The sequence below is a fragment of the Nanorana parkeri genome, unplaced genomic scaffold, assembly GCF_000935625.1.
Source record: "Nanorana parkeri isolate BGI_ZX_2015 unplaced genomic scaffold, ASM93562v1 scaffold426, whole genome shotgun sequence".
Classification (NCBI taxonomy): Eukaryota; Metazoa; Chordata; class Amphibia; order Anura; family Dicroglossidae; genus Nanorana; species Nanorana parkeri.
In genome coordinates, this window is record NW_017306694.1 from 711,439 (window position 1) to 733,441 (window position 22,003).

Consider the following 22,003-nt stretch of genomic DNA (forward strand, 5'->3'; position numbering starts at 1 on the left):
TGACTTTGCCAAGCGAAGAGGCTCCAAAACAGACCTCAAAAACACTAATAGAAAGACAGATGGTTCTGCTGAGACAGCGGCTGCCAAAAACGGAGGGAAATAAATAAATAAAAATAAAATGGATGTTATTGAAGCTGATTGTAAAGCTCCTTTAAAAAAAAAAGACCTTGCTCCGGCAACGGCGATTACCCGGCACTACACACCCCCAGAGGGGGTCAGTCTGCCACGTTCCTGGAGTCTGGACATATTTTATTGCGAAGTTCAGCACCTTCTGCCAATCCTTATTCATTGGGAGAAAAAAAACAACAACACATAATTGCCTTGCTTCGGCAGACTGAATGGACTCAACATGCCGCCCCAGTAAGCAAAGAACATTATAGTGGACCTGTCAGTAACTTTATAAGTCTGTATGAATACATTCCTGATAGGGAGCAACAGGATCATTCAGAATAGCTCCACCTTTTGACATCAAGAAGCTGTTATTAAAGGAGAACTATGAGGTGAGTGCTTTTCACTCACCCCATAGTTATCCTTTAAGCTTCAGTCAGTGACTTTGCCTGGGCTGAGATGATGTTATTAGTCTGATGCAGGCAGGAGGAAGCATTTCCTCAGTCTCCGCTCCCCCAGTGATCAGACTGTATATTGTAACTGATGACAGGTCCTTCAGTTTGGCAAACCAGTGCAGAATATAATGCCCACAATTGTTTTTTTTTTTAAGATAGGGGCCATGGGACGTCCAGCATTGGAGTACCAATGTTCCAACAATGATGAATTAAATAAAATGCAATGTTATGTACAGCTGTCTATTTTTAGATTGTAAGCTCTCAAGGGCTCTCCTTACCATCTTGTTTTAAATTGTATTGTAACTGTAATGTCTTCCTTATATTGTAAAGCGCTATGCAAACTGTTGGCGCTATATAAATCCTGTATAATAATAAAAATACTCCACCTCCAGACACATGCCTGAGCTCTACCTGCATTCTGTGTGCAACCCCTAGTGATTGAAAAATGGATAATTCAAAAATGGTGGTGGCTAGAGAGGGCGCATATAGTAGTTGGGTGTTACCTGTACCTTTCTGCAACACCCACTGTCAGCCTGGTTAGAGATGTCAGCTGATGTGTAAGGGATGGAAAGCTTGTATGCATGTATGAGAGAGAGAGAGAGAGAGAAAGTGAGTGTGAGACATAAAGAAAGAGAGATACAGAGAGAAGAAAGGAAGAGAGAAATGGAGAGCGAGGGAAAGAGAGCGAAAAAGAGAGCGAGAGAGAAAGAGAGATACAGAGAGAAGGAGAAAGGAAGAGAGATAAAGAAAAGGAGAGAGGAAAGAGAGCAAGGGGAAAGAGAGCGAGAGCGAGCAAGAGAGAGAAATGACTCCGTGTAATTCGTTTTCCCAACCACTGTTCTCATTAAGAGACAATTGAACTGGGAACTTTTGTGTTTTTTTTTCTTGTTCTGTTCCCGTCTTTGTGGTTTCTCTCCCAGCTCCAGCCCCGCTGACGGTTCTCCTGGCGAGGAGCGCCGCTGCACTAATCACACAATTATTGTGCTGGGAACAGTTTAATTCAGCATTTTGTTCCCGACCACAGAACAATTACCCAACAATTTTGGTTAACCAGCAAATGCTGCAGCACGGAGAAGGACGGGTTTCAGCGTTGCGTGTGCGCGCGCCCGACTTTATTGCTCTGCACGGAAGCCGTTGAAAAGGCAGCCGATTCGCTCCGGCAAACTGCGCTGGGCGCTTTGCTGATCCGGGACCGCCGGCGCACCCCCAGCCTAATAAAGTCTAAATTAATTACAAGAGATTTTATTGACTTCTTTATCTGTATCAGCAGAGCAGTTTTAATTATACATCAGCATGTTAACGAGACAGAAATGAATTTGTGGTTGGCTTCGGCGATGAGGAGATGCGGAGAGCCGTAATCCTCTTGATTACAAGATACGCTGGCGCAGGGAGGATGGTGTCGTACCAGAACCAGCGGGAGGGTGAAGCGGGTTAGACGAGCGTCTGCTGGGAGGGTGAGCCCGCCGCCTGCTCACTTGGCCAATCCAGCAGAGCACTGTCACTGTGCAAATCGTATATCATTGCTATGGGACAGGAAACCGTCACAGTCAGGGCTATCCTGCAGGAGGATAAAGCTGCAGAACCATCATGGCTGCCGCCATTGCATTATTTCCCATGATCCCTTTCACTCCTATATATACCTTGATATAAATCTACTTTGTGCACACCAAATGCCTCTGCAAACCCAGATATTACTGTATACATGTAGCTGTGACATCATCACTGTGCTGTACATGCCCTGTGTAGGGAGCAGAGCTGTTGGAGGAACCGATCAGGCCCCACCCACAACAGGCTGCCTGTGGAAAACTACAGGAGGGGGCAGAGACAAGACCAGTGACCCTGCACAAGGAGAGAGATCAGAGCTGTGGGAGGGACCCAGTAGGCTCCACCCACTACAGGCTGCCTGTAGAAAACTACAAGAGGGGGGCGCAGACAAGACCAGGCACTCCGCACAAGGAGAGAGAGAGAGCAGCAGTGAGGGGTCTTTTTTACAGGAGGGGGCGGAGACAAGACCAGTCACCCTGCACAAGGAGAGAGAGCAGCAGTGAGCGGTTTTTATTACAGGAGGGGGGCAGAGACGAGACCAGTCACCCTGCACAAGGAGAGAGAGCAGCAGTGAGCGGTCTTTATTACAGGAGGGGGGCAGAGACGAGACCAGTCACCCTGCACAAGGAGAGAGAGCAGCAGTGAGCGGTCTTCATTACAGGATTACTGCACAGATCTGGAAGAAATACACAAAGCTCACCAAGATTCCATAAAGATTCCATAAAGAATGCCCATGACTCTTGTATTAGGACAATATTGGCTTATATCGGAGTTCCGCTTTAGGCAAAAAACATTTTGGGGAATCTTCTTACCTGGAGATCCTGCCAGTAACAGAGTTTCCTGTTACAGACTGACAATACCAAGCCACAGCCTTGCAATTGGAACAAGCATCGTCACCCTACCGTGCAAGCTCCTTCATTTGGTCGCTGGGCCGCCTACCAGGTCTATCAGACAGAAAGCCCAACGGCAAACTGAATCTGGTAAATGCAAGCAGATGCAAACCCAATCATTTACATCTCCTATAAGCTTAAAGGTGTTATTGTCATTTCAGAATTCATTTCCAGTCTGCAGCTGAATTGGAATAATCCCTGGTGATCCTGCCTTAAAGTTAAAACATTTCCTATTGGGGGCGTGTCCTGGACATGGCGGAGTGAGGCAGCACTCGACGGGAGCTCCGTGTTGATTGCCCGGGACGGTCGACTAGTCATCTATACAAGCAGACTTTAACCCACTTTAACGGTGGATCCCATGCTCGGTTCGGGTAGGGGACCCCGTCACATTTCCTATTATAGGGTGACAATGCTCTGCCCCTGTGTCCCAATTGTGTTTCTGAGTTGTCACATGGGCTTTCGATGGAGACTACAAGTGGCTGTTTCAACACACAAGGCAAGCAAAACCTGCCCTGGCTGCAAAGGGGCTACAGGAGATCAGCAGCACTCAGACGCAACAAAGGATGGGAAAATGTAATCATACCCTGTTTCCCTGAAAATAAGACCTACCCCGAAAATAAGACCTAGTACTATTTTTGGGAATTGCTAAAATATAAGACCTACCCCGAAAATAAGACCTAGTTGTGACCATTCCCAGGGCTGGTGGTGGCATAAGGGGAAACTTGAAGAGCCGTGGCAGAGAATCAGCGGTGCCAACGAAGCCGGCACTAGAGGAAGCGAGGCGGCACCGGAGGGAGCAGAGCCGCATAAGCTGATGCCTCCTCTATAGCGCCGGCTCCTGTCACAGGCGGAGTGATACCAAATGCACTCTGCCTGTGAGGAATCGATAGTGAAGGTGCGCTTCGCTCATTCTGACCAGCGATTGGTTAGCAAATTGCTCTTGGAAAGGTATGGCACCCCTGATCACCGTATTATTGTACATGAATACATGTAGACTGTTGTACAGGAATAAGTGGATTTTTGTACATTAAAATAAAAAACTAAATAAAACCTACCCCGAAAATAAGACCTAGAGGTGTTTTTTGAGCCAAAAAAAATATAAGGCAGTGTCTTATTTTCGGGGAAACACGGTATTGAATCCGAACATGAGTACTGTTCTGAGCCATGTGCTCCCTTTATGGCTATACTAGATAAGTGTCTGGAAAGAATACCTCTCTACTAGCCATGGAGTTTACCTGGGGGAAAGTGCACCTATGCGCGCAAGCTCATCCAAGTGCATACAGCGGCCTGGGTCTGAAATCTCTACCGTGCTGGTCTACAGCCAGGATCCGCCGAGCCATAGATCACCAGAGAAAAAAAAAGAAAGGGTTAAACCATCAGGAAGCCGCAAAGTAAAAGATAGAAAAAAAAACGCGCAAGAAATAAAACTGCATTTTTGAAAGCCATAATGAGAGCGGGTTCTATTCTGCCGCGGTGTCACGGGTCAAAATCCAGCTGTCATATTCTACAGAAACAAAAGTGATTCACGTAATGTAAATACATTTGGGGGGGGGCCTCAGAGGAGAAGGTGCGATGTCTACATTAGAATCCATTCAGCGGTCCGCGTGGCGCGTCTCAGCTGGATAATGTACAGAAATGATACGCGGTACGGAGGGGAATATTTTTTTGTGTGTGTGTCTTGTGAATCGAAGATGACAAAAATATGAATTTGTCCTTTATCCCTTCAGCGATCTGAGATTTTCTCCGACCCCGCTAATGTGTTCTTTCGGCGCTGTGGGAGTCCAGCTTGTTTGGATGAATTGGTTATTTACGCGCAGCTTATGGTCATACGGCGGACAGAAACAATGCGGCGGCGGTGGGTGCGGAGCACCAGAGAAGGCAATAAGCCCCTAACACTTCAACGGGAATCTCTCAACAGCTGCGCGTCACATGACCCGCGTCAACAATGGCCAAAACCTCGACCTCTCCGCTGCTTCTTCCAGAGCACCCCCCTCCTCCTCTCTGACTGGCGGTAGAACAAGGGGATTTGTGTCTCATTCTTCTTTTTTAATCAGCCTTTTTCTGATCATCCTCCCCGTTTTAGCCTTTGGCCTAGAATTCTGAGCACAATAGCATTGCGTCCATCTGTGCTCTCCATTAAACCTCGGTAATCCCCGCACGAACAGCTGGACGCACGCATTACACACACTGCGCCCTCTCTGCGGAAATTTAGAGGAGGACAATATGAAACATATTGGAGGAACATAGAGATGCGTGTTCTACTCATCTCTGGCTTTACATTGCTCATTTTAAAGTGCATGTCCAGCTAAAACTGTGGTTAGAACCCCTGTCAGGTTTTTCCTGCTCTCGGAGAGAGACTTTTTACTCACTTCCTGTCCCTCTGAGAACCATTTCACCAGACAGGAAGTGAAGAAAAATGTTGCGCTGGACATACCCTTTAAGGATATACCCATAATTGCATAAATCAGACGGAGAGGGCGTACCGCAATTGTCAGATCATAATGTGTGTTCAGCGTCCATGAGATGAGAACACACAGAAGACTTGTCGAGTGTAATAAACTTCAGTCATAGGGTGGAAATGGGGCGGTGACAAAGGAGAAGTTGCAATGAGATTTACCTGCAGTAGTTTGTGTCTCTGCCCCCTCCCACAATGGGTAGATTTCCCTGCAGTAGTTTGTGTCTCTGCCCCTCCCACAATGGTGAGATTTCCCTGCAGTAGTTTGTGTCTCTGCCCCTCCCACAATGGGTAGATTTCCCTGCAGTAGTTTGTGTCTCTGCACCTCCCACAATGGGTAGATTTCCCTGTAGTAGTTTTTGTCTATGCCCCTCCCACAATGGGGAGATTTCCCTGCAGTGGTTTGGGTATCTGCCCCTCCCCACAATGGTGAGATTTCCCTGCAGTAGTTTGTGTCTCTGCACCTCCCACAATGGGTAGATTTCCCTGTAGTAGTTTTTGTCTATGCCCCTCCCACAATGGGGAGATTTCCCTGCAGTGGTTTGGGTATCTGCCCCTCCCCACAATGGTGAGATTTCTATGCAGTAGTTTGTACAGCCTAACCCGTTGAGCAGGGCTTATGATCACAAGCCCGGCTAAACAGAATTTCAGATCTTCTGCCAGGTAAAATACTGTTTATTTAAAGCATCCGTCCTTCCGTGATAGGTCGGCCATAGTTTCAGGTCGGGTGTGCAGATTGACAAGACGCTGATGTGTGTGCCTGACAAAGTCACCAGGATCCGCTCGCAGTGATCTCTTTTTCAGGGGGATGAATGGTGATTGAGAGGATCTGTCTGTCATCTATGGTGCAGATTAATCTCAGCAGAAGGATTTCAGGAAAAAGAAGAATTCGGGCAAGCTGCCAGCAAGATGGAGGTTTCCGAAGCGTGGCGCACCAGGCCCCGCCCCCCCTGGTATCAGGAGCTATCACTTGGCAGTAGAAGAGGAAACAAAGAACTATTTCACCAGATTTATAAGTGGGTTTGTTTGTGGTTCCGTCTCCATGAAGCATATGGGCACTGCCCTCCCAGAGCAGGAGAAACACAACCACGTGTCTGCGTGGCAATGCTTCTTAAAGGGACGTTCCGTCCAGAACTGATATCAGGGAGACAACCTGAATCACACAATGACTCGGGAAGTAAAAATGCTACATCCAAATCCTTGGATTCTATAGCTATTATAAGGGGTCTTCTTTCTGTTGGATTTTACAATTTTTTTTTAAATAATAGACAGAGTGCGGCAGGAGAAGTGAGACTTTTTTTTTTTTGTAGCATCTGTGTAAGTAGAAAAATTGGGCAATCTGGTCGGCAATCTTCTAGTAGGAGACCGATATAGGAAAATGTCAAGTGCAACCTACCAGTGTCCTCCTGTAACCAAAACATATTTGTTTTAAGTAGCCTGACCCTTCGGGCTGCTTTTTGTCCATTGTAGTTATGTCACATGGTAGTGGCATGTTAAAAACCACCATAGAAGATCCCCCCCCCCAGCTGTTTGTGTCTCTGCCCCTCCCACAATGGTGAGATTTCCACCCAGTAGTTTGTGTCTCTGCCCCTCCCACAATGGTGAGATTTCCCCCCAGTAGTTTGTATCTCTGTCCCTCCCACAGCTTGTCCCCCTTACCCCCACCCTAGTCCACACCTGCCGTGCCCAGTATGATGGGTTCTCGCCATCCCTGCTGGGTTTTTATTTATATTATATATTGGGGAGATGAAAAGGAGAATGCAAACAACCCAAGGTGGTAAGAAAGAAGACCGAAACTGTCAAAGCTTGCGGGATCAGAGTCAGGAATTACAATGCATGATCCCAAACCAGAAACAAACCAGCAGGGCTGATTATAACAGGATTCCCCCTTTAAGTGACGCATCATCCTGCAGCAGACTGACTGACTTTAAATACCTTCAGGAATACATGGAACCAGCAACAGTCAATAAGTCGCATCAAAAAACTTTTCAGGCAATTATTACAATAAAGACATTTAAACGCATTCCCAGTACGCCCCAGGAATCGGTACCTGCAAACGGTTGTCCCCGCCACCACCAGAAGCCCCTCATTAATGACTTCAGTAAAAAAAAAAAAGGTGGAAGTTGGGAGCCAGCTGGCAGTGCCGAGGAAACAGGCTGCACAGCTTGAACTTAAAGCTATCTTAACATCATGAAGAAGTGCCAATAATTAGCATATGTAGTGTGAACAGGTTTGCTGGCACGCACAAGTGAAAAACTCCAAGGTAAAGTTATTATTAGGGAGTAATTAGCTCTGTGAAGTAAATGAGTGGAACAATAGCTGCCAGCACCGACAATATGTCCAACATCTGACAAAGCACAAGATAACATTGTATCGCCCCGCTCCCTGCGCTAGAGTCTGTTAATAACCATATGTTAGTGTAATTAATGCAGAATCTTTCTGACCTGTTGTCACAGAGGAACAATACTTCGTGGAAGCCACGGAACAGCCAAAGACGACCGCAAAGGCGCAATTTTTTTTCATCTTCTTTTCGGGAGCTAGTTACGGAAACACGGTCTGCTTACATCAAGCAGAGTCTACTTAGCAACATACGTGCGGGATGCGTGCGGCCCCGATAGAAGTCCCTCGGCCAATTAACACGTCCGCCGCTTCGTGGGAAATGAGCTGCGGTCTAGGGAGGAAACTCATTTCCCATTCTTTAATTCTCAGACTTTTCTGTGTATCGCTGTATCATCTTTATAGCTGTCACTTGCCAAGTTTCAGAAGAAATCGACTGTTAGGATTTGGAAGAAGAGGAGAGGAGATTACGGACAGGATTTAGGATATAGAGGTGACATCCTACAAGATCCACCCGATCTTGTAGAATGGGGAAATCTGAAATTGTGGGGGGCTCAGAAGAGTCAGAATTTTTGACCCATTTACGACAATGAATACAATTGAATAATTTTTCTTTAATTAAACGGAATTGGAAAAAGTGATTACGGTTTCACAGTTTATTGTAGCCAAATACAGTGAGATTCAGCAAGCTTTTTACAATGCTTCTAGATCTGATCTGTTGAGATGCCATGGCATTTATCTGTTCGTCTTTTAGACTCAAAATCACATTTTTGGCTGCATCTGTTTCTCTTTAGGTCAGATACAGTTAAAAAGAAAGAAAAGAAAGAGGACATTAAAGGAAATAGGAAAGTTAATAGGAAAGAGGAACAGAAAGGAAAGATGAAAACAAAGGAAAAAGGAAAGGAAATAAGAGGAAAGGAAAGAATAGAGGAAAGAAAAGAAGAAAGAGTAAAGTAAAGAAGAAAAGTAAAGAAGAGTAAAGGAAAGAAGAAAAGAAGGAAGAAAGGAAAGAGGAAAGGAAAGAGGAAAGGAAAAAAAGAAAGGAAAAAAGAGAGATAAAACAGGAAAAGAAAGAGGAAAGGAAAGAGGAAAGGAAAGAAGAAAGTGGAAAGAAAACAAGAACTGAAAGAGAAAAGAAAAAGGAAAGGAAAAGAAAGGGGAAAGGAAAGAAAACAAAATGGGAATGGAAAAAGGAAAAGGAGAGAAAAGCAGAGGAAAGGAAGGAAAAAGGAAAAGAAGAAGGAAAGAGGAAGGGAAAAGAAAGGAGAGAGAGACGGGGAAAGAGAGAGAGAGAGAATGGCCTGAGGCACCATGAAAGTCTGTGCAGTATATTAGGCAGCCACTTGTGATAGGCCGGTAATTACTGAACAATGATCTGCTGCTCTCAGATACTCCAGTCTATGTGGTTTTGCGTATGCAATGCGCTTTACAAACGTGCAGAGATTTATTTGCCCAACTGTTGGTGGATAACTCATTAACTGACCAAGTTGACTGAAAAGAAGTGTCATAGACATACAAAGTCCTCGTCTCTCCCTACGTCATCTGCAGGCAGCCTGGTCTACATCTGTTAATAGACGCCACTTGGAAAATAATATCTTTAAGGGATAAAAATTATAACAAAAAAAGAAGCAGACCGGATAAAAATTCTTCACAGGCTGCAGAGGACGGCAGAGAAGACGGCTCCTCATTCATCTCGTTACCAAACATCTGTTTAAGGCCCGTGTGATGTACCTGTCAGAGCCCGCGACGCGCACACTGTTTGAACCTGCTGCCACAAACTTCGCCGCTGTTTTGATCAGAGTCTGCGGAATGGCTAATCACTGCATTTATCTCCTCTCATGTTAGGAAAAACACAGCAAGGATGTCTTCTCAACCTGAAGGTAATTCATCTTTTCGTGGAGGAACCTGGCTGGGTTTGAATTGGAAGATCTGATGGGCTGAACCTTGTTTTCTTACACCGAAAGTCCTTCACAGATTAGCACATGGCGGCTTTACATTAGCGAGACTCCCACTTCCTGATGACATTCGCCTGTAAACTGCTCAAAGACACAAAGCCTTGGCCCAGCACTGTGTGTGCTTCATATTGACCCCCAACAATGAACAATAAATATTACTTATTATGGAGTCCCAATGCCAGGTGTCACACCACCCAAACCTGATAATTCCATGTATGGTTGATACTGGTGAGTTGCACCACCTCATACTCATACTAGACATACATGCGTCTTGGGGAAGCTCATTTGTTTAATTAAATTTACACATAAAAATTGAATACACGGCACTTCCATGTGAAGCATTGTTTGCAGAGCGTTCTTGTCTCTCTAGTAAGACAGCCCAGCAGTAGTATTGCCTGTTAGCTTTTCAAGCAGATCCAGATCTTGTTTATCTCTCGTCTTGGCTATTGCAACTCCCTCCTCATTGGTCTACCTCTACACAGGCTATCCCTCCTTCAGTCTATTATGAATGCAGCTGCTAGACTCATCCACCTAACCAACCGCTCAGTGTCTACAACCCCCCTCTGTCAATCACTACACTGGCTTCCATCCTCCACCCTCCTCTGCCAATCCCTGTACTGGCTTTCCTTCCTCCACCCCCCTCTGCCAATCCCTGCACTGGCTTCCATCCTCCACCCTCCTCTGCCAATCCCTGTACTGGCTTCCTTCCTCCACCCCACTCTGCCAATCCCTGCACTGGCTTCCAATAGCCCAAAGGATAACATTAAAAATATTAACAACGACTTACAAAGCCATCCACAACTCTGCCCCCGGCTATATCTCAAACCTTGTCTCAAAGTATGACCCGGAGCTTCAACTTTTCTCTTTCAAATGCCATACTTGAACTCTGGTCAGTGATTTTGCCTACGGCTGAGATGTTATTAGTCTGCTGCAGGCAGGAGAAAGCATTTCCCTAGTCTCCGCTTCCCCAGTGATCAGGCTGCAACATTGTAACTTTGCAGCAAGTCACATGGTGAGAGACAATAGTGAACTCAGCCAGGAACTTCACTGGACTCAGGATTTATGATTGTGTCATCTCTGAGCCGGCATGTCAGTCCAGGATTAGATGATGATGAAGTTGCCATCCTTCTGCAAAAAAAGCAGATGGCAGCCTTGTCAGGGGGAGAACTGTGATCTCTGTGAGAGGTAATACGCTCCTGGAAGTGTTACACGCACACATTACTGCGCATACATGAAAAAAATAGATTTTTGATGCTGGGTCTAAGGTTATCCTCATTTTTCCAGCTGAGGAATGAGAAAACTGTTCCTAGGGGGCTGTAAGCTTGTCAATAAGTCTTCTATACGACAAAAAAAGCATTTGTCCAGATATACTGGGGCCTCCTCGTACTCTTTGCTATTCTTTAGCACTTCCCTGCTTCCGCCATATTGACCAAAATATTCCCTCCATGGAAAGCGTCTCCACCAAGGGAAAAGTGCCATCATCTCTCTAACTTTCTAAAGTTTTTTTTTTTGTAATAACAATAATATTGGAAAAGATGGTTTCATCACAATCTGGAGTTTCATTTTGGAGCCAATTCAAATTCCTTCTGGTGGCGTCCACAATTAATGCTTTTTTCTGATTTTACAATGTTATAATTAGCAACACGGAATGGCACTAATTGCCAGCGCAACGCGTCTTAATATGTCACCAAGATCAAATATGCTGACGGGGCTCCAGATTTTAATGGCGATACAGTTAAGTAGTCTGTAAATAAATAACAATAATTAATTTCATTCCAGCACGAGCGGAGTGGCGGCTGACCGAAAATGGAACAGGCGGAATTTGGCATCTCCAGCCACCGAGGTCGCCCCCTTGGGGTTAAAGACATGAATTCCCCGTCCAAAAAGTAGGCGTAATGCGATTCAAATGACGGGCACGGGCTGCGTCTACTACGCCAGTGTGCGCGCGCTGAATGGCAATGAGTGCAGCAGAATGGGCGCCGATACTTCTCGCATGTTGTCCAGATGGCGGCGGGTCACTCTTACTAAAATAACAGCCACAATGACAACAAAGAGGGAGGAAACAAGCAATTTGGATCACTCCGATACATCCCGCTAATGATGTATTTACTGTAATGGAGACGTCAGTCTGGAAGCAGAATTGGGCGATACAAAGTGATTTTCCAAATATAGCTCGTCATGCGCACTCAGGTGTCTTTGCAAATGAACTAAAAGAGTCAACATCTGCCTGTTCATCCTTCAATGGGGCCATGAGCCCAAACCCTGGCTGAAAGATTCATCTTACGATCACTGCCCTGCTGCATTGCTACGTGTAGATATTGTCCAACTTGCTGGATCCATTCCTGAATTGTACTTCAGACAAGCAGGCAGTGTAATGGTTAGAAACCTTCGATTTATGTCTATTTTTTCAAACCTACGTTCCTGTCCATGTGACACCCTTGACAGGAAGTGAGGGGAAATCTCCTCAGTTGAAGAGTCACAGAGGATTGAATCAAAAAACATTAAACACTGGACTTTAGTCCATAGCAAGCTTAACTCACAATGATCATTGTTTTCTGATGAGAGCTGAAAATAAAAGTATCATGGTTAAAAATAACAATCCATAGGGCAATATATTATAGCTTGGTAACTTCAGTATTTATATTATAGGAATATGAGAAAGAGAAAATAACATATCTGGAGAACCTGCTAATGATTGATTGTGGATTAGGAAAGAGAAAATAAAAACACAGACCCAAAGGAATAAAATGAACAGAGGGAAATACATTACTTGGGGGAGGAAAAGTCCCAAGAAAGAGATAAATGTACGTCGGCGGTGTAGGTGCATGGGGCCTCACTTCATTTGGTTGTCGGTCAAGTGTTTGGAAATATTCGCAGGAGTAGGTGCTATGGTTAGTCTCGGAAGATCATTCCAAAGTTGTGGGTAAAAGAAGACCTACCTGCCCTTCTGTCAATTTTTGGAATGCCAACTAGGTCAGACTATAGCTTTATCATGCCAGCTTGGTGGGTATGGGGCCTTAGGAGGTCTGAATAGTTGGTTATAAAATGTGGGGCCCATCTGGTGGTATGGTGCTTTCCTTTTTGGAATTGATTGTCTTTACTGCTCTCAGCCCCTTGAGAAAGCAGAAACATTTTAATTTTGGAACTGTCCTAGAGCCATTGGGTTTCGGCTGGGGACAGGGCTGGATCACTAAGCTAGCCCTACACTGGTCGAATTTTGGAGGAGTCCTGCTGGACATCTGCTTCATGTTTGGCAGGTTGGCACAGGGAAAAGCCGTAAGGGGATTTTCCCAGAATCCTCAGGAACAGGAGCCTCCTTCATGCTCAAAACTTTCAGAATGTCTCCAGCTTGTCATAGCTTGAATGGTGTTATAAGGACTGTTATGTAATTATAGAGCATGCTAATTTCCAGCAAAAAAGAGACTTGGACAACTACAATCTGCCTGTCAGCGACATAACCTAACACGACCGCTGCACGCTACGGGCGGAGGTAACGGTGAGAGGTAACGTCACTGTCAACAGGTGTCATGCAAATGCGGTGATCCTGGGGCGGCAAGTGGCAGTTTTGCATCCCCCTAATTGCCGGAGGCCTGGAGAGGACACTGATCTATCTACGTGCGAAGAGGTGAGAGGACAGACAGTCGAGTTAAAGGAATTCTACACCGAGGAGACAATGCACCCAGAATAAAACGGTGAAGAAGAAGAAAAAAAATCTCTTTCATCTTTTATTTAAATAGGTGTTTCATTAAGTCGAAGTGGCAACTAGCCTTCAGCAAAGTGACAAAATCCCTCCCAAGACAATGCTCGCCGATCCCGAGATCAGGATATAAAAAGAACTGTTAATTGCACAAATAGAGAAAGAGAGATCTTCGGGGAAAGAGGAATAAAGATTCAGACACCAAGATTAAAATATGTTCTGTTTGTAGGACGACCAGCGCAATAATAAAAGCCGCATTAATCTTTTCGCACGCTGCGATGTATGGGCACGCGTTTGCACAAAGGCAGATGCGCTTAAACGCTCATTACAGAGATACTATCGAGGCTACAAAGACGATGTAAACACTCCAGAGAGAGGCGGAGAGATTCACATGGACCAGAGGGGTACAGGGAGCTTTTACCAACTATGCTTACAACCTAAAGGGAAAATATATGTGTATGCAGGCCAACCCAACATGGATACCGGCCACCTATATGTCTCTGGGCCTCCAATAATCAGGTCACCTCAATGAAATTCATAGTTACATCCAACACTAACAGCCAATACAAACCCGAATAATTGGAGACCCAAATTACTGTGGGGAAATCTCATTGTTGTGGGAGGGGCAGAGACACAAACTACTGGGGGGAATCTCACCATTGTGGGAGGGGCAGAGACACAAACTACTGCAGGGAAATCTCACCATTGTGGGAGGGGCAGAGACGCAAACTACTGCTTGGAAAGATCACAATTGTGGGAGGGGCAGAGACGCAAACTACTGCAGAGGAAATGTCATCATTATGGGAGGGGGCAGAGACACAAACTACTGCAGGGAAATCTCCCCATTGTGGGAGGGGCAGAGACACAAACTACTGGGGGAATCTCATCATTGTGGGGGATTAGACATACAAACTACTGGGGGGGAATCTCATCATTGTGGGAGGGGCAGAGACACAAACTACTGCAGAGAAACCTCGCCATTGTGGGAGGGGCAGAGACACAAACTACTGCAGGGAAATCTCCCCATTGTGGGAGGGGCAGAGACACAAACTACTGCAGGGAAATCTCTCCATTGTGGGAGGTGCAGAGACACAAACTGCTGAGGGAAATCTTACCATTGTGGGAGGGGTGAAAATAAAAACTTTTGGGGGAAATTCTGCCATGGATGTCCCATGTTACAATTCAAGTACCCAGCCAAAACTGAAGCATCATTCGTCTGCTTATTAAATATGCCCTTCCATATAAAAAAAACCCGCACCGGCCTCCCACCTCAATCGGTTCAGGAAGACGATGCTCTTTCATTGGCAGGCAAGGCAGGGTTGTGACTCTATCACTGATCAGCATAATAAGGTTGAAGTCAAGGCCTGATTTAAGTAATATCCCCGGCTATTTGAACAAGTAAAAAAAAATGAAAGGATTGCTTTAAGTTAATGCTTAGGCTGTCATGATGAAACGCATAACCCCGCTTTGATTAAGTTCCTAGTTTACATCTTGTGCGTTAATGGAAGTACGCACTTTCATGCGAGCTTTTAGCCCTGGTCAGGCAATTTCCCGAACTCCTCTTTCATTTGCAGCCTCACTTATCCCTGTGATATTTTCACTTCCTCCATAATCGAATAAAACATTCAGTTAGCTTTCTCGCTGCATTAACACGTATGGCAGGTGGTCATTGTTCACCTTCCGCGCCGCCGCCGCCACTGTTGTTCAGTAATTATAATGCCATCAAAAGAGAGAAAAACAATGCGCTGGTCTAAATCCAGCAATTTATGGTCCTAATGCACCTAACAAATAGAGAGCTTTAGGTTTTTTCCTAGAAAAATAGGTACACAGGCCCCGGGAGGACGCCAGCGGCCGCGGCTGTGAAGCCATTGTTCTGCGCTGACGTGGGCCAGAACCCTGCCGGCACTTAGTGAAGATTATATCAGCTGGAGGTCGGGATGGGGAAACTAATTAAGCAAATGCAGCTTTTGGGGGGTTGTATTGTTTCTCCCCTGGACAACAAAACAAGGAGAAAATTAAATTTCACAAAATGGCGTTTACACAAACCTTTTACGTTATGCGATCTTTCAGGCCAAGATTGGAGAATGCTGTCATCTGCAGATAATCGCTGGATTCAGGCCAGGAGAGACAAATAAAATCACAGGTTTGGCTCAAGCATCAACCGGCTGCCATTTTATCTAGGAAATGACCGATGTATGCGCTGTGCGTTTTGTCTTGAGAACCAGCAATTTTACCAAAAAGAAAAATAGATATACATTCGATGATGATGCTTTTGCAGAGATGATGGGGCGACATTCTGGTTTCTGAAGTGACAATAACTAGTGTCACTTCCCATTTCTGGAATTACTTAAGCGTTCAATTCCTACATTCATGAATCCGATGCATTTCCTTCAGCTTCAATTGTTACCCCAACTAAAGAAGGAGACGCACATTCCAATATGATTGTATAATATCTGTCCGATCTCCTTTACAGCTACCAAAGCCTACATAGTGCTAGGGCCTACCTAAACAGCTATTCAGTTGTTAGATCTGGCCAGCTTGCAATTGTTATTTAAATGATTGGTGAATTCTGTAGAGGTAAACCCCCTGACAGTCTTCTATACCTCATAGGGTCTCCATTAGTGAGATTTCTTCTGGGGTCTACATACTTCCTGGGCACATTATGAGGGGTTTTCAAGAATTCCTGCAATGAGTTCCTAGGTTTGTACACCTGCTGTGCCCAAAATGAGGGGCTCCCACCATCCCTATGTTGAGTCCCTGGGTCTGTTCACCTGCTGTGCCCATTATGAGGGGCTCCCACCATCCCTGTACTGAGTTCCCGGGTCTATAACCTGCTGTGCCCATTATGAGGGGCTCCCACCATCCCTGTACTGAGTTCCCTGGTCTGCACACCTGCTGTGCCCATTATGAGGGTTTCCAAAATCCCTGTACTGAGTTCCTGGGTCTATACACCTGCTGTGCCCATTATGAGGGACTCCCAACCATCCCTGTACTTAGTTCCTGGGTCTGTACACCTGCTGTGCCCATTATGAGGAGTTCCCACCATCCCTGTGCTGAGTTCTCACGTCTGCACACTTTTTGTGCCCATTATGAGGGATTCCCAATTCCTGCTGGATGTTTTAATATTTCAAATGATAAATAATGTAACAGGAGAAGAAGGAACACACAAAGGTGAGTGGAAAGGAAATTGCTCCTCGACCCCTCAAAAGCTACAAGAAGCCAGCAACCAACTCAACCCAGCCATAGCTGAAATATGAATTTCTGGTGAAGTGACATGCACTGCACATTAATGAAGCAATCAGTGAACTGTTAACCTTATTCAGCCATATGGTGGAAGCAATGCTAAAGTCAAACAACCTGGGGGGGGGAAAGCAGAAGATGTATGGAAGCATAGAAATCAAAGCCAATTCATGGCTAGAGTCCGTTTACAAAATTGTTTGTCTTGATTGGAACACATACTTTAAGCATTCCACAAAAATTGGACATCATTTGGGAAAGAATACGGAATAACGAAATCGTCCATACATCCAATTCACCCGCTTGCTGTTTAACACATATTGTTCAAAAAAAAAAGCTCTAAACAAAAAATTCTAACCCTACTAACGTTTCTTTCAAACTTTTTGCTCCAAAAATGACCTGCCGTTGGAGATTTAACCCTTTCAGTCCAATAAACAGAAAGTTGAACAAGTTATAACATATTTCAAGATGTACATGAGGAACATTTTGCAGGTACCAGCTGCACATTGGTAGAACTTTCATTAGAGAATGGCCAGTCCCTGCAACGTTGGTTCCTGCCAAAGCTGCAAATGATCGAATGATTCTCCTCCCTGGTGATAATCTATCAGAGTCAACATAAAGCTCCCAACAATCAATGGAATCAATTATTTCCAATTGCAATTACTTAGCATAAACTACCCAACCAATGTGGGTGACACATCGCGGTCACATCATAAAAATCGCATAAGACAATCACGACTGTAAGAAAAAAACTTTAGGGCTCAAAAATGTTTAAAAAAGTCTATTTAAAGTAGATGTAAACCCCAAATAGATGACTTTCAGTTTGCTTTGTGTATCAGACATATTTTCCTCTTTGCAGCCACTACCTGTCTACATGCACTCCAGCGATGGCTTCCTGCCAGTGACAGCAGTGGACCATGCGTGTGCAATGCATGTTGGTACAGCCACTTGTAGTCTCCATCGGAAGCTTGCGTCACTGGGGGGAAAAGCAGGAGCACAACTGGGAGACTGCTGATCCTAGCATGAAGGGACCTGTTCCCAAGTGCTGCTGATCATCTGCAGCCACTTCCTGTCTACATACACTCCAGCGATGACTTCATGGCATTTCTCAGGGCTGATTTCCTGATGGTGACAACAGTGGACCATGCCTCTGTAATGTCTACTGAAAGGGTCAGTTATAGTCTCCATTAGGAGCCCATGTGACAATGCGGGAAACACAACTGCGCACAGAGCCTTGCCACCCTATAACAGGAAGTGGCTGAACAAGGACCTCAAGGCAGGATCACCAGGGATTATTTAATTAGTGTTACAGATTTAAAATGATCAAAAGCATTTAAAACAACATGTTCAAGCTTATATGAGATTTTAGAGATTGGGCTTACATCTACTTTGACCATATTGACAAGAAAAAGGAAAAAATAATCTACAACATCTTTATTATCAATCTGTTGCAAACTATTTTTTTGCAGATGTGTTTTAATCAAACATTGCAAATTGTTAACACAAAATTTGAAGATATTTAAAGTCAAAAAAATTCTGGCCAAAAAAATAATAATTGAAACAACTTAAATCTGACCGCACTGGCTATCATAAAAAAAGGAAAACCCATTTGGAGCTCATTGTGCCACTAGAGTAACATTTGGATCATCGGTTTGATGCGGCGCAGGGGACGGCGCGGTAAAGGGTAATGTAGATTGTGGACGGAGTTGTTTCTGGAGATTATGGTGTCAGAATCATTCGAAGACAGCGGCATTTTCTCCGCAACAAAGGACGGTTCAATCAGAGTCCAGAGGGGACAGAGGCTGGGAGGGTCCTCGTCTTCTGGCTCCGATCAATGAATGAAACACCTGTTATATTGTAGATGCGGAGAATGCGGCGACAATGGCCGCAGGATGGGGGGACACACAATGAGAAGGAAGAGGAGACTAAGAGATAAAACGCTCGCTCTCAACCTGCGCCAAGAAAACTACACGTCCGTCTACGCCTTCGCTATGGACAAAGTGGGAGGAAGGAGAAGGTAGATTGGTCCTGATGTTGTTTTGTGATCGCAAGCTCAGAAGAACAACAGTAATCCTACATAAAGGAGATCTCCATCTTAACAAGGCTTAGATGTTCTTCAAACATTTACCAATATGCGCTACAGTAAGCCCATTTGCGTTGAGACCCATTTCGGGGCATCAGGAATTAAACAAAGGCCAGAACATAACATATGTAGATACCAATAGAGGAGGAAAACACAATGGGGGGAATTTATCAAAACTGGAGCAGACACAATCTGGAGCAGTTGTGCACAGCAACCAATCAGCTTCTCTCTTTCATTTTTAAAGCTTAACTGAACAAACTGAATAGAGAAGCTGATTGGTTGCCCAGGGCAACTGCTCCAGATTTTGATAAATTCCCCCCAATTAATTTTGTTAAAGCTGCAGGTAGGTGCCTGCAAACCAATAATGTCCCCTGAAGGTTGAAAGATCATTTAACCAACCTTCAGCCATACTGTTAAAAAAACCCCACTCAGAGCCCCCTCTTCACCCATCTAAATATCTGCCCTTCCCACCCATCAGCATTAAGAGCAGTCACTCCCTCTGCATGCCTTGTATCTACATTGCGCCGGTGGATGGCACTATTCTTTTACAGATTTTAGTGAATTAGTAGGCTTAAAATTAAAAATATTCTGTTTGTTTTTGTCGTAGTAAATGCGTGGATTAGATGATGATTTGTAGGTTTCACAGGAGTCGAAAGGGGAGTATTAAGATTAAAACCTCCATATAATATTGATTATTGTTTCTTAAAGGTCTTTAATTTACGGCTTTATTACAGGATTAGAAAAGTTTAATGTGTACCTACAAAATCCAACATGGTTCACCCGCTTTTCATTCGTCCATTTTCCTTTCCAAGCTTGGGACCAGCACAATGGAACTGCAAGTCTCAGCTTGACCTACTAGCAGGCAGACAGGACAGGTTACTCTAATACTACAGCCTTCTGGGACTATTAGTTCTCCACCAGGAGATAATAAGCTCACATTGGAGATCAGAGGATGTACCAGCTCTCCCACCCAGACCTTCATCAGGAACCATTCCCAGAAAGAACTGGATTCTGTACCGGCGGATGCCGTGGGAAAGGTGAGGACATTAGGAACAAGGAAGAAACAAACAAAGCAATTTTATTCTGAGAACAGGTGCGCAAATCATGCAGAAACGACCACAGGCTGGGGCTGGCGAACCAAAGTCAGGCTACGCTGGAGAGAGGAGGGTAACCTGCTATTTAATGTAATTACTGTGTTACAACATATAAATGGCGCTAAGTGCTCACATTTACAATGTGTGGAAAACACAGGCTTCCGATGAGAGGCGAGGGCTGCGCAGAAACGCTCTGCCTAATAGGACCAGGCAACAATCGCGAGCTGTCTAATTGGTCACAGTGGCTAGGGATATTAAAAACAATCTATTTAAGGGGTTTAGAGTAAGAAGAGGTCCTACTACCGTGTGGGAGCAAGGAGAGGACCTACTGCCTCGTGAGAGCAAAGAGAGGTCCTACTGCCTCAGGGAGCAAGGAGAGGTCCTACTGCCTTATGAGAGCAAGGGGAGGTCCTACTGCCACATGAGAGCAAGGGGGAGGTCATACTGCCTCAAGAGAGCAAGGGGAGGTCCTACTGCCTCATGAGAGCAAGGAGAGGTCCTACTGCCTCATGAGAGCAAGGGGAGGTCCTACTTCCTCATGAGAGCAAGGGGAGGTCCTACTGCCTCATGAGAGCAAGGAGAGGTCCTACTGCCTCATGAGAGCAAGGGGAGGTCCTACTTCCTCATGAGAGCAAGGGGAGGTCCTACTGCCTCATGAGAGCAAGGGGAGGTCCTACTGTCTCATGAGAGCAAGGGGAGGTCCTACTGCCTCATGAGAGCAAGGGGAGGTCCTACTGCCTCATGGAAGCAGCATGGAGTATATTTCTGGTTCATGGGAGAGAAAGAAGAGAGAGTGAGAAAGAGACTCTACATTCTACTGAGATAAGCAGGGACTGACAGTGAAATGAAATGCACAATATGTTACACCATTTCAGGCTGCGAGGGACCTATGAACTTGTGGATTTATATATCCACTACCTAGATTTATCTCTATACATTTCCTTACCCCTGACAATGTCCCTGCACTCACCTCCTATTTCCATGACCCTGATAATGGCCCTGGAGTCACCTCCTATCCCCTTTATACAGTATTATCCCTTACCACGGATAATGTCCCTGGACTCACCTCCTATCCCCTTTATATTATCCCTTACCCCTGATAATGTCCCTGCACTCACCTCCTATCCCCTTTATATTATCCCTTACCCCGGATAATGTCCCTGCACTCACCTCCTACCCCCTTTATATTATCCCTTACTCCTGATAATGTCCCTGCACTCACCTCCTATCCCCTTTATTTTACCCCTGATAATGTCCCTGCACTCACCTCCTATTCCCTTTATATCCTCCCTTACCCCTGATAATGTCCCTGCACTCACCTCCTATCCCCTTTATATTACCCCTTACCCCTGATAATGTCCCTGCACTCACCTCCTATCCCCTTTATATTATCCCTTACCCCTGATAAGGTCCCTGCACTCATCTCCTATCCCCTTTATATTATTTCTTACCCCTCATAATGTCCCTGGACTCCTCTCCTATCCCCTGGACTTCCAACCTCATCTAGTCCATAATAACTTCTCAATTGCTTTGGCAATGCTAAAATGTAAGTTCTGCCAATAAAGCTTATTTGAATTTAATGAGAGAGAGAATGAAAGGGCTAAAGAAGAAGGGAAAGGAAGAGAGATCGGGTTGTCAGGGGATATTATGTGCAAGTTATGTGAAATAGTGTACCTCCTTTTGAGGAAATTCAGTATGTCCCACCTACACACTTGCTCCTTCAAGTTGCCGGATGAATATATGATGGTGGAGTTGTGTTTGTCGGTTGGTATTATTCTTCACAAAGGGTTGAAGTTTCCCAATATTTTATATCATACAAGCCCTGCCAAGCGGGGTTCCCGCAGAATCCACCTACCCTCACCACCAACAAATCAATAATTTACCCCTTTAAAAACAATCGTCATTAATTTGCGATGGGCGACTTCACTCGGAAATCTCTTGCGTTCGGCTGATTAGTATCAAATTGAGTCAGACACCATCCTGTGTGTTAAGGACTCGGCATTCAAAAACGAGAAAGGCATTCTCCCCCACTTTAAAGGCAGAATAATTATCCGCTTTGTTTCTATATTGTGTGGGTTTTTTTTTTCCCCCGGCATACGAAAATCCTTCTACTTATCTCAAGGCTACTTAGAAAAACAATGGTAGCC

The 22,003-nt window shown here is 45.0% G+C and overlaps 1 protein-coding gene across 1 annotated transcript in view; it reads right to left on the reverse strand.

Annotated features, from left to right (window-relative positions):
- SOX5 (SRY-box 5) overlaps nucleotides 1–22,003 on the reverse strand; it is a 230,170-nt gene that overhangs the window by 62,601 nt on the left and 145,566 nt on the right. The gene's annotated exons all lie outside the window — the stretch shown is intronic.